This window comes from Ascaphus truei, chromosome 7 (genome assembly GCF_040206685.1).
Source record: "Ascaphus truei isolate aAscTru1 chromosome 7, aAscTru1.hap1, whole genome shotgun sequence".
Taxonomy (NCBI): domain Eukaryota; kingdom Metazoa; phylum Chordata; class Amphibia; order Anura; family Ascaphidae; genus Ascaphus; species Ascaphus truei.
The window spans coordinates 93,403,816-93,416,295 of NC_134489.1; the positions used below are offsets into that span (position 1 = coordinate 93,403,816).

At 40.2% G+C, this 12,480-nt stretch overlaps 1 protein-coding gene across 1 annotated transcript in view; it reads left to right on the plus strand.

Moving 5' to 3' along the window:
- LRP1B (LDL receptor related protein 1B) overlaps positions 1–12,480 on the plus strand; it is a 1,102,312-nt gene that overhangs the window by 158,527 nt on the left and 931,305 nt on the right. The gene's annotated exons all lie outside the window — the stretch shown is intronic.

Below are 12,480 nucleotides of genomic sequence, written 5' to 3' on the forward strand. Positions count from 1 at the left end.
TATATATATATATATATATATATATATATTACACACACCGTATTCAGGAAAAAAGGGACCACCTTTCGTTTTTCATCATATCTTATATATATTTCTTGTCAATCCCCATGAACATTTGCATTTGTAGGTCTGTTATGAAGATTAACACCATATCACAAACACAATGTAGACAATCAACTGATCTTAACTACACTGATGTCACTGCATAGTCAACAAGTGCCAGATAACTGCGGTAAATTCATGTTCATTAAACGAGAAAAAGGAGTTTTTCCTTCGTAGCTCGTAAATGTGTTAAACTGTTGTAATCTAATCTGAAACGCTACGATTACTATAAACGTTGCGTTCAAAATATGGTTCAAAGTGTTCAAAATGTCTCGTCCTGCTTTAACGGGCGCCCGAAGACGAGAATGCCACTATCTGATTGCAGAAATGATAATGCGCTGATCCAGCTGCTCCCACTTCTGGCAATACAAATTTGTTTTTTTCTGTCCTCCTAGCGACCATTATTTATCTGGAAACATTTTATGTAAGTAACAAACAAAATTATAGACAGCACGCAAACGAGTACTGTACTGTATGTGGAATAATTGGTGCAATGTGGAACAGGGAGGACCCTAATTCCTCCCAACCAACAATCTAGAAAACAATAGTTCCCAGCACATAAAAAAAAGGAAAAAAGAGAGGAGCAGTGAACCAAAAGGTTTAATGAACAAAACAAAAAGTGAGTGAAAAACAAAATACAACAATCAGGGAGGAGGGAGGGAAGGGATGGGATGGGGTATGAACAAACATAAAAAGTACAGGGGAAGGGGGGCGGCAACGTTTCGGGGTATTAAACCCCTTCTTCAGGCCTGTTCCCAAAAGACACGTTTTATCTAATGGTACTTCCCTATTCCCTGTACCAAACTCCCCCAAAAAAGGACCAATGAAAAGGGGCAATGACAAATGTATGTATCCTCACAAGGGTTTACAATAGTCCAAATGACAATCCAGAATCCTCAGGCACACTTGGTAGAGATCTGGCAACAGTCCAGCAAGCTACACATAGGGCAAATGAATATACCTAAATACAGTAAGTGTAGTAATGATCACTAGCCAACAGTAAGGAGCAACAGCATAGAAATGCTAAAGGTAACTTAGATAATGTTGCTATACAAACCCTTCTTGCAACTGCACGGTATGCTGGTGAGAGGGTCCTGAGCTTTTCCTCCTGCTCCCTCCAGCACCTAGGGAGCAGGAGGAAAAGCTCAGGACCCTCTCACCAGCATACCGTGCAGTTGCAAGAATGGTTTGTATAGCAACATTATCTAAGTTACCTTTAGCATTTCTATGCTGTTGCTCCTTACTGTTGGCTAGTGATCATTACTACACTTACTGTATTTAGGTATATTCATTTGCCCTATGTGTATCTTGCTGGACTGTTGCCAGAAATCTACCAAGTGTGCCTGAGGATTCTGGATTGTCCTTTGGACTATTGTTAACCCTTGTGAGGATACATACATTTATCATTGCCCATTTTTATTGGTGCTTTTTTTGCGGAGTTTGGTACAGGGAATAGGAAGTACCATTAGATACAACGTGTCTTTTGGGAACAGGCCTGAAGAAGGAGTTTAATACCCCGAAACATTGCTGCCCCCCTTCCCTGTACTTTTTACGTTTGTTCATACCCCATCCCATCCCCTCCCTCCTCCCTCATAGTTGTATTTTGTTTTTCACTCACTTTGTGTTTTGTTCATTAAACCTTTTGGTTCACTGCTCCCCTCTTTTTTCCTTTTTTTTGTGTGCTGGGAACTATTGTTTTCTAGATTTTATGTAAGTTTTTTTGTACCATATTTCTTGCTCTGTCTCAAGCACTTGTGCTTATCTTCTTCACTAAACACCATTTTGTAGCTATGCACTTGATGAGGTCATTGTTCTATGAACCGTTCCAAAGAGTATTTATTAGATAATCAAATACTTCAATGTAATAATCTACTGTGACAGACCTATTATTGCTCATATTTTTAAGAAAATGCAGGGATTTTTCTGCAAGATATGACGAAAATTAAAGGGATCCCGTTTTTATCCCTTGTATTAAAGCTGACACTTCCATTCTTGTTCTGCAGGCTTTTTGCAGTCTCAGTCATTCTGAGCATCAGGATCATATTCCGTGATCCATGAACAGGACATTGATCTGGAACAGAAACTAGTTCAGTGGTAGCCAACTCCAGTCCTCAAGAGCTACCAACAGATCAGGTTTTCGGATATCCCTGCTTCATCTCAGGTGGCGCAATCAGTGACTCAGTCGAAGACTGAGCCACTAATTGAGCCACCTGTGCTGAAGCAGGGATATCCGAAAACCTTACCTCTTGGTAGCTCTTGAGTACTGGAGTTGGCTACCACTGAACTAGTGAGTCAGTCAGTGTTTTAAAGACTTTCAACCAGTGAGCCGCATTCCAGTGAGCTAAGTTCTCAGGAAAAGCCCACACTGTGGATGTCCGGTACAGGACTACAAATATGTATGAGTGTCAGAGAGGCCACCTGCGGCCCTTGTGAACACGCAACTGCTCTCCGAAGCAGTCACAGGATTGCTCTGTCACTGATGATAGAATGTAAAGGGAGGAGTCATCCGCTTCCATCCTCCATCACTTCAGATCGGGTCCTGAGTTCCATAGGAGCGCAGGACGCAATCTCCCCTAAGAACACAAGCATTTTGGGTGGGACATAGCTACTACAGTATGTCCCAGGACACTAAAAGGGTTACATTTATTATCCAGTATAACAGGACTTTCCCATTTACTCAGATAAAAGAAATGTAAAAACAAAAAGGATATTAATTAAAAAGGCACTTTACTAAAGCACCAAAGCTCCAGCCTCACCCCGTTCCCAAGATAATTACAGATGATTGTGTTGGTCCTCCTATGGAGCCTTCATCATTCAATGTTGGCCCGCATATTCTGCAAGATTTAGTGGCCATATTGTTTCCCAGGAGGGGACTTTAAGCTTAGTATCTGCACCGGTAAGTATCTGTGCAGCCAGGGGGTCACTGGGAGTGAAAATGGCATGTTTCAGCAACGGAGGACCCGCCGATTGCAATGACTTAAAAAATCATGCCGCTTTCAATTATTGCTATTGTTTTTATGTGTGGTTATTTTTAATGAGAGTTGCCTACTTGATTTTTATTTGTATTATGATAAATTAACCTACATTTACATTTTATTATTATTCATTCTGACTTGACCCTATATATGCATAGAATATTTATTAATGCAATACATAATGGCTTTCTTTCTTTTCTAACATCATGTTGCTAGCAATTAGAGAAACTTAGAAGTTCTTTGCCCAGGGGTTAATGGGAGACATAGATAATGGGAGATATATTATTTTTATGTCACAAGATGGATTATGTGGTGTAGTGGGAAATTACGCACAACAGACTAAGAATGTCCTTTTAACCTTCAAGCATCTAAAACAAAATATTAGTGTTTCATGTTTTCTATTCAGTGTGACAACCTGTGCTCTTGTATATTTTCTCTGTTTTCATTAGAAGCCACAGAAAAAAAATCACATTTATTCATGGTTTAGCCCAGAATACGTAGGTAGGTTAGTTGTTTTCCACTTTATTAATGGCATATGCACCAGATTCAGTGAAGTCAGTGTATGCATGTAAGATTCTGCATAGGTGGTGGTTTGTGATGGAAGTGGAAGTTAATTATCTCATGTTCACAAATATCTAAAAACATCTGCTTATGGATATATATATATATATATATATATATATATATATATATATATATATATATATATATATATGTGAACAAAAAACAAACAAAAGCGCAAGCTCCATAGCACGTAACTGTTTAAACAATAAAGTACATTTTTTTTAAAAACTGCAGCCCAAAGGAAATGCACTTACAGGATTAAAAAAATCAACCATACGTGGGAGAGAAATCTCTGTGTAGTCATCTGCGAGGGTGAGGGGGGTCCCAGGTAGGCAGGGTACATCTGCACAGCTTGTAGCCACCACCAGCTCCTGTCATGAGTTGGCGCCAAAAAACTGAGTAATTCAGTGCCTCCACGTCCTCTGCTCTAGCATGGAACAGTTGCAAGCACTTTAAAATGCAGCTAGCTGGATCGCAGGGATGCCCAGGTTTCCGTGTACATACACCAAGAACGCGATGACGTCACCAGCCCTACGCATTTCGTCACACAAAGGCGACTTCGTAAGTGCATTTAATTTGGGCTGCAGTTTTTTAAATAAATGTACTTTATTGTTTAAACAGTTACGTTCTATGGAGCTTGCGCTTCTGTTTGTTTTTTGTTCTTAGATTCGTAGTGGTTGGCTATACCACTTTTATCTGAAGCTGCACAACGCTCTCTGGATCTTCACCTGGGACTCTTATCTCTCTGTTTTTTTGTTTAAAGTGGAACATTCATATTGGACTTATTCTTTATCACTATCACGTTATGGTTTGTTGTTATATTTAGTTAAATGTGTGTTATCTTTAATTAGTACATTTTTAATAGTTATAATATATTTTTATTATTAATATTATTACCCATATCCACCTGAGCGCTACATATTTTTGTGTTGTTTTCTGTTATATATATATATATATATATATCTAAACAAAACACAAAAAAGTGCAAGCTCCATAGCGCGTAACTGTGTACAAATGAGGGTGAATTTATTAAGAAAAGTGTCCCTAGGAGATACACTTACAAAAAGTTAGAATAAAATATACATTGGAGAGAATCTGTATGGGGCGTCATCTACAGGAGTGGGGGAGAGGGATTTCGTCCGTGATACTGAGCACCTGATTTGACTGCTTTTGACTCCTGCCACGAGTTCTGCAGCAATTCAGCGTCTCTGATGTTAAAGGAGCTTCTTTTGAAGGTGCAATAATAGAAGCACAAGCAGAATAGCTGGAAAAGTGCCGAAGAACACAGGACCTCCTCCCACACGACCGTCTGAGATGATGTCACCCCGTCTCTACGCGTTTCGTCACATTGCGTGACTTCCTCAGGAGATGATTGGTTGATGTTCTGATCCGCAGTCCCTCAATGTCCAGGTACCCTCATTCCCGCAATGTTATACATTGGAGGGGATGTGTTCCCTACCTGTCTTCTGGGTTAGGGGCGGTTCCGATGTCTTCCGTGTGAAGCTTGAGTCAGATTCTCCAACAGATCTCAGTGTGTGTGTGTACTGTATCAAAAAGTATGGTCTTTTGCACTTTCCATTTAACCCTGGGGATCTCATATGGCTAACTCGCCATACTGTACACTACAGTTGTATGCATTGATAAGAGACGTATCAATAAGAAATCATATCAAGAATAGTGATGGGCAAATTTCGGCCTGCAAAGATTTTAACCACGTTTTTTAAATCTTTGCAAACCCGTGAATATTTGTCTGCAATTTTGAAAAACCTTTTTTACCTTTTCTTTTCAGCAAAGTTTTAAATATTCGCTTGTATATCGAGAATTTGAAAGCAAATATCTTTTTTCCCTTTCAAGTGCAGATTTCTGCATAATGCAACCTTTAATAAGCATGCAAAATGTCATTTTTGTTCACATTGCGAAACTTCGAGCAAATTTTGAGCAAAAGCAAAAATGTGGATTTGTTCCAACTCAGATGTGTCCGCAAAGATTTGCACTTGCGAATAAATATATATTTTTAACTTTGGCGAATGATTGACGCATCTCTAGTCATGAAATCCTGGTGGTCATCATTGTCTAACACTGAGGTTCTCAACTCCAGCACTCAAGAACCCCCAACAAGCCAAGTTTTCAGGATATCCCTGCGTCAGCACAGGTGACTCAATCAATGGCTCCCTGCTTCAGAACAGGTGGTTCTGATCTAACACAATGATTACTAAGACAAGATGACACAATATCTATAATGCTTATTAATGTTGATACTAAGTGCTCATCAATAACCAAAATCATCTAAATGATCTGCAAAGTTTATTTGCTGTACTAATTAATTACATTTTTATTGAGCAAGTGTGAAAAAGTGGAGCCTGTGTATATCAACAGTTCTAGTTAATTAGTATATAGAACATGCATTTTACACTTACATTTAAGGTATTCCAAATTGTGAAAAGGTTCTGTAGGATTCCTTTAAAATAATTCTGAATGTACAGGACAGGCATCAATCCTAATGTCTTTTTAAAACAGCACCCACCATGCATTCTTTAAGGTAATGCATGCCTGGTGGGACCCCAATTGAATCGTGGCCATACCACCCCACATACATAGAAAAATTTAGATCAAACCAGCACTCGTAAAAATATAAATACAAAACTTGCCACCACATTAGTTGAAAAAATATATTTATTACAAAAAAGTACATTTACAAAAATCAATATACAGTAATCAGGGCAAATAACTTCACAAAATGTCTAATAGCAAGTAAAGAGGTACATAGTCAAAGCACGGATCTCCAACACAAGTGTTTCATGGCTTACTCGCCCTTTCCTCAGGCTATTATACTTTTTGTGAAGTTATTATTTCGATTTTTATAAATTGACTATTGTGTAATAAATATATTTTTTCAACTAATGCGGAGCAAAGTTTTTATTGATATTTTTATGAATGCTGTCTGATCTAAATGTTTCTATGTATGTGTATTGTACCTGATGGTGAAGCCACTGGACCTTAGCACCATTTATAATTATTAACACACAGTCAGTGCAAGTTCTGTTCTGTGTATTTTACATATCACCCCACATACCTCCATTTTTTCTCACCTACATAGAAATCCTCAAGATACAATTGTGGGTGTAAATAGCAGCCACCAGTCATTGCTGCTTAGTTGGCCAATCCAAAGTCCATAACCAACATTCCATGAGACGGCAACCGCATGCCCTGCCATTGACCATTAAATATTATCGCTGCCTCTACCTCCATGAGATGAGAACAAGAGTATGCCCCATTATAAAAAGAAACCATAGATCACGGTCACCAGCACAGGAGCATCTGAGCTTCTTCCCAATAAATCAAGTAGAAGTGGGGGAGACTAGTCCCCAGTGCATTCCACTGACAAGGTCCTTCTGCCATCAACGAGTCCATTTAATACCCACCAAATAAATGAATGTTCTTCCATAGCCATAACTAAAAAACAAACTCACCCCAAAGTCATTGTTTTACTGTACTTTATGGTTCTTAGAACTTCACAAGAACTCGTCTCTTACCCCTACCAGATCAAGATATAACAGAGGCAATTAGAGAAGCTGAAGTGTTTCATAATGCATACTTTGTTCTCCAGCTTAAAAAATTAAATACAAAACTACATCTTCCCAAGTAATGCCGAATTGTTTCTGTAAGCGCTCTCCCTCCAGAAAGCTCCACCAAAAAGATGGGTATCTTTATTTGAAGAGGGGAAGGAGTTTAAAACTGACAGCTAACCCAGGGGTGCTTAAAACCAGCCCGCAAGCCCACACAACAGGTTAGGTTTCCAGGATATCCAAGCTTCAGCACATGTGGCTCACTGGGCCTTTCATTGAGCAGCTATACTGAAGCAGGGACTGATTTAGCCACTTGTGCTGAAGCTGATGTAGCACCATTGGGTTATGCTATGTTAGTAACTAGGTTAATGGTTCCTAGAGGGGTTAACTATTGTGTAACTATCTCCTGTTCCCTTAGGTGGAGTTGCTGGCTAAGTACATAGCCACACCCACCTTCTAGAAGGTGCCTAGTATGTCACTAGATAAGGATACTTTGTAGGAAAGTATTGTGCTTTTGTTATTAACTGTATTGGTTAGAATAGAGCTCTTTTGGAACTATATATATATATATGCATTTGTCTTATATCTCCTCTCCTTGGGGAATCTGGGAGGTATTGTTGGTTACCTGCTATATACAGAACAAGGTTTTGTTCTCCGACAGGGTAACCTCGTCTTACCTATATATAGTTGCCATTACATACATACGCAAGATAGGTACTGTATAATGCCAGCATTGGGTAGATGAAAAAAATTGCTGATAGTTTTTGGCGGTAGCCCATTATCGCCAGGTATTGGACTTTATTAAAGTTACGTCAAGTCATTAGCTATTAATTACTGATTTGCATGTTCAATTACTGTATATCTCTGCTGTTAAATATAGCTCACAAGTATCTAATTGGTAAAAACCCTTACATTCTTGTGTTACAATATGCAATAAAAATTACTTTTCCACATTAAATCACATTTCATGCAGTATTTAAAGTTATTGAATTTAGCCCTACTATACTTATTTAGGGGGCTGAGACCATAATTCATTTTTCTCTTTATACATTTCTTTGTGTCCTTAATCATCAAGCGAAGAACACGCGGTGCATATTCTTTTCTCTCTGTGAATTCTATCCCTGTATTCATCAGGATAATGTAGCTTCATCTTAAAAACTAGGCTAGTGTATTGAGTCTAACTGCACTTTTTCCCTGTGCTTGTCTGATAGATTTTACTACACATCTTTCACATTTGCATGGTTCTGTGTGGTTCAAGTTTGATTTAAAAACACATTTATTTCACAGATCAAATCAATCAAAAGCACCCAAAGTGACAGTCAGTTTCCAATATCAATCAGATTTTTCTTTTTTTCACTGGCACTCAAATTAGCAAATGATGTGGCTCAAAAAATTACCCTGTGCAATCAGACAGAACATGCTTCATCTGCTAAGGGCATGTGACTGTCATCACTACCTGTAGTCTGGGTTGGAGTTCTCTGAAGTAATATTCAGTCTAAGACGCTTGATTGCATACTGAAAGCATAAAACTGAGCAGGCAGGATCTTTGCTTGAATAAAAATCACCAGCCAGGAAAAATGTTTATATGAAGAGGACGTATTTCCAGCCATGACAAGCAGAGGCAGATGTTAATCAAACATCTTCATTAGTCCTGCTTTGACATTTTCACACTTGGGATGTCCACACTGTGCTAGCCCTATTCTTTATTTAATGAACTGGTTATGATAAGTAGGAAAAAGAAGATCATTAGGTCTCTTTGGATTATTTTATACATTGCTCTGCCCTCAGGTCCCAGAAGAACATAATATGAGGTTTTTTTTTGGACAAACTCCATATCTCATTAACATTCAAGTGCTGAAGGGGCATGTTGCAAAACAATGTGTTGCAGATCTCGCAGTAGTGATTAAGTTAACTGCTATCAGCTAGAATAGGAAGTGCAATATGTGTTCATAAAAAAGTCTGCATTATTTATATCCTATTTGTTTTTGTACTAAATCTGCCCTTACATAACCAGACCCATACTGCCGAACAAAGACAACTGACCACGTCCTGGAGGAATAAGGCCACAGCTTTTATTAATAATACAACACCATTTATAACTCAACTCAGACTGGCCCATACCATGTGGAGAGCCCCTAGTGTTGCTGTGTCTCGTGGCCCCCCATTGCTATCAGCGAAGTATCACCCGTTTTTCAGGGGTTATCATACCACCATTTTATAGGAATATTTGCCTCTGCAAGCACCTTTATGCCAGCCCATTGATGGGGGTTATTACTAGGCTGTGTGTGCTATGCACAGGTACATCTCCTTGATAGAGTCCAATTATTTTTCTTTGTTGCAGTGGGTATTACTTTTTTGTATTTTTTATTTACCCTTTTGACCCCTTGATTTATGCATTAGTTTTTAAGGTACTGTAGACAACATGGGACAATTATTACATATATTCAGTGTAGGTACCTGCATACCGGTATGCCTTGACGTGGCATGCAGGCTTATAAATGCTTTGGACAAAGGGTTTAACAAAATTACCCTTTTTCATGAGATCATTATTTTATTTTAGTCTAATTAGTAGGGGCGCAGGAATCTTTCTTCTTTTTTTTTTTGTATATGTGTAACGTTGTTTCCCCCCCCCCCAATCTCACATTGGCCCCTTATGTGAGGAAACTGCCCCATGTTACATATACTGTAGTGTGGTGCACCTGCTGGCTTACCGAACTCCTGAGTCTTCCGCGTCGATATAGGGAAATACATCAGGACTGGCTTATGAGGTAATCATGAGAACTACTCACTTCTGATACAGCGCCTCCATCTCTCCCAGGTCCCCACGACAGCAGGGAGGAATCTCTGGAAGAGAACCTCTGGGTGCAGCTTCTCCCTGAATTACTCCACTCTCAGGCAAGAAGGTTCTTTCAAATTGGACATTCTTTATTCTCATCTTTAGTGGCAGACTGCCCATCATTGCGGCCGGTCTCTAGCCGCTCATCATAAAGGTTGCTCACCTCAAGGAAGTCCCTGGACACCACTCCTAGTCAGGGCCCTAGCAGCTGTCCTTGCTCTTCCCTTACTCTCTAATAGAGTAAGGAATAGTCTGCCCACCTCTCCCCTAAGGGAGGGCCACAATCCTTGCCAGAGCCCTGGCACTGTGTTGGGTCAGACAGTCTCAATCAAGTGGGATGAGACACTCACACACACTAAATTCAGGAAGTGATGCATACTATTTAGCTCCAGTAGGCACCACCCCAGTGTCACTGTAAGTGGACACAGAGCATGATGTCACTTCCTTCACTACACAATACACATCACTGGGGATGAGGGCAAACCTCATGATTACTCCTGGCAAACCTGCCCTTTTAACAGGGATTATTGCACAGGAGGAGCGAGGCATGTAACCCCAAAACTACACAGGGCTACATATGTAAGGCCTATCTTTTTACCACTGAAGGTTTGTGATACCTCGCTCAAACCCTCAAATAAATAAATATGGTCGCGTGCTGCCCCGGAAGAAGTCGCTCAAGGCGACGAAATGTACGTCGGGTTTTAGCCGCTATGGTGATACTGTGAAGCCTTCTTTAAACCTCTACTTGAGGAGTTTAGGCGTGCTTACTCTTAGACCCTTTACATTATCTATACGATTGCGTGTCCATCTATACTGGAGTATCAGCACGATCCCTAAGTATGGGTATGTGAGCGAACGGCTACCACTTCTTACCTCTAATTGAGGAATTTATGTCCGTTCTGACACCACCAGTCACACTACCGCTCACCTGCCTTGAACTTGGCCTGTATATCCTCTATACCCATACGTGTATATTAAATCATCACACTAGGTATACTCACCAACTGGTCCGCTCCGGGAAGCATTATAGAGACTATACTAACTACAGCTACCAACTGACCCCCCTGACTATCAAAGGGGACCCTATATATATATATTTATGATATCGGACGCCGCCCAAGTCAAAGGATACTCACGTCACCCCGATAGTATAAGTATTGCCAAGTCCCCGTAACAACAAGTATCAATAAAAGTATGACTTGTTTGCTGAGGCACCTGCTGATCATCCCCTGGTCGCAGGTGTCTTAGATCAGACATCTCATATTAGGACTGCATGTACACTGGCGGATCACTCTTTGACAAAGGCCCCACGGGCTGAAACGCGTCAGAGGATCAGCCAGACTTTTTTACCCTGATGTCTGATTAAACTGTTTGCTTCATCACCATTGCCTGCTGCGGTCTTCATTCGGCTGCGCGCCGTTCCTGCCTCCCACGGGAGGAGTATCTTCATGTTGCTGTTTCTACTGGCTGCACGCCGGACAGCTGCTGTACCTGTCACTCCAGGACTACGGAGGGATTTACCTGACACGAGCAGAGAGAAGTTTCTTACCGGTCTACAGATCGCCGGTGCTGCTGTTTATCTTCACTACTGGCATTCCACTACTTTTACAACCGTGAGTCTACAATTACAAGTCTACTGGTGCTCTGAGGAGAGCTATTTGTTTATTATTAAGACTGTTTATCATCGGTTTGTCTTGGAAACTAGCCAGCATTACATTCACTTATAATCAGGATGCAGCTGTCTTCATGACTCTTGGAAGCGCCTGGATAGTTAACCTTTGGTTACCTGGTTTCATATATCACGTACTATTACAACAACTGTAACGTGCATGATCTGAGCCTTATCGTTGCAGAGGTAAATTCACGAACTACTAACCATTAGTTTCCCCAGTTGATAGTATATCAAACATCAATCAGTATACCACATAGGATCACATGGGCTATCCCCGAGACTAACATTGGGACAGGCATGTCCATGGACTACGACACACTATGAAGGTCTATACTAGGTTACTCAGCAAGCTCTAGGAACTTATGGGTACCTTTCCCCACTAGAGATTAACTCTGAGATTTGACGTAGCAACCATCACTTTATGGTTGCTCATTAGGGACCCCTTGTATAGACCCCAGTCTTATGAGCATCTCCTCTTACTCACTGTGGGTTAACAATATGGTATATTAATACCTTTACCCTACGATTACCTCAAGAGGAGTCTGTTTCATAATCTGGACGGGTCTGGCTCACTAAGCCGAGTCTACAGCTACACTTTCGCTGTATGTATCATCCAAGTCCTATATACACTTTACACGCAGCAGTCAGCATCTCTCTCCACAAGAGAGAAACAAGAAGCTTCACGTTTTTAACGAAATTATATGTAATAAAATGTATTAAATGTTGTATGTTTACGCACATAATGACCATGATTTAATACTACTC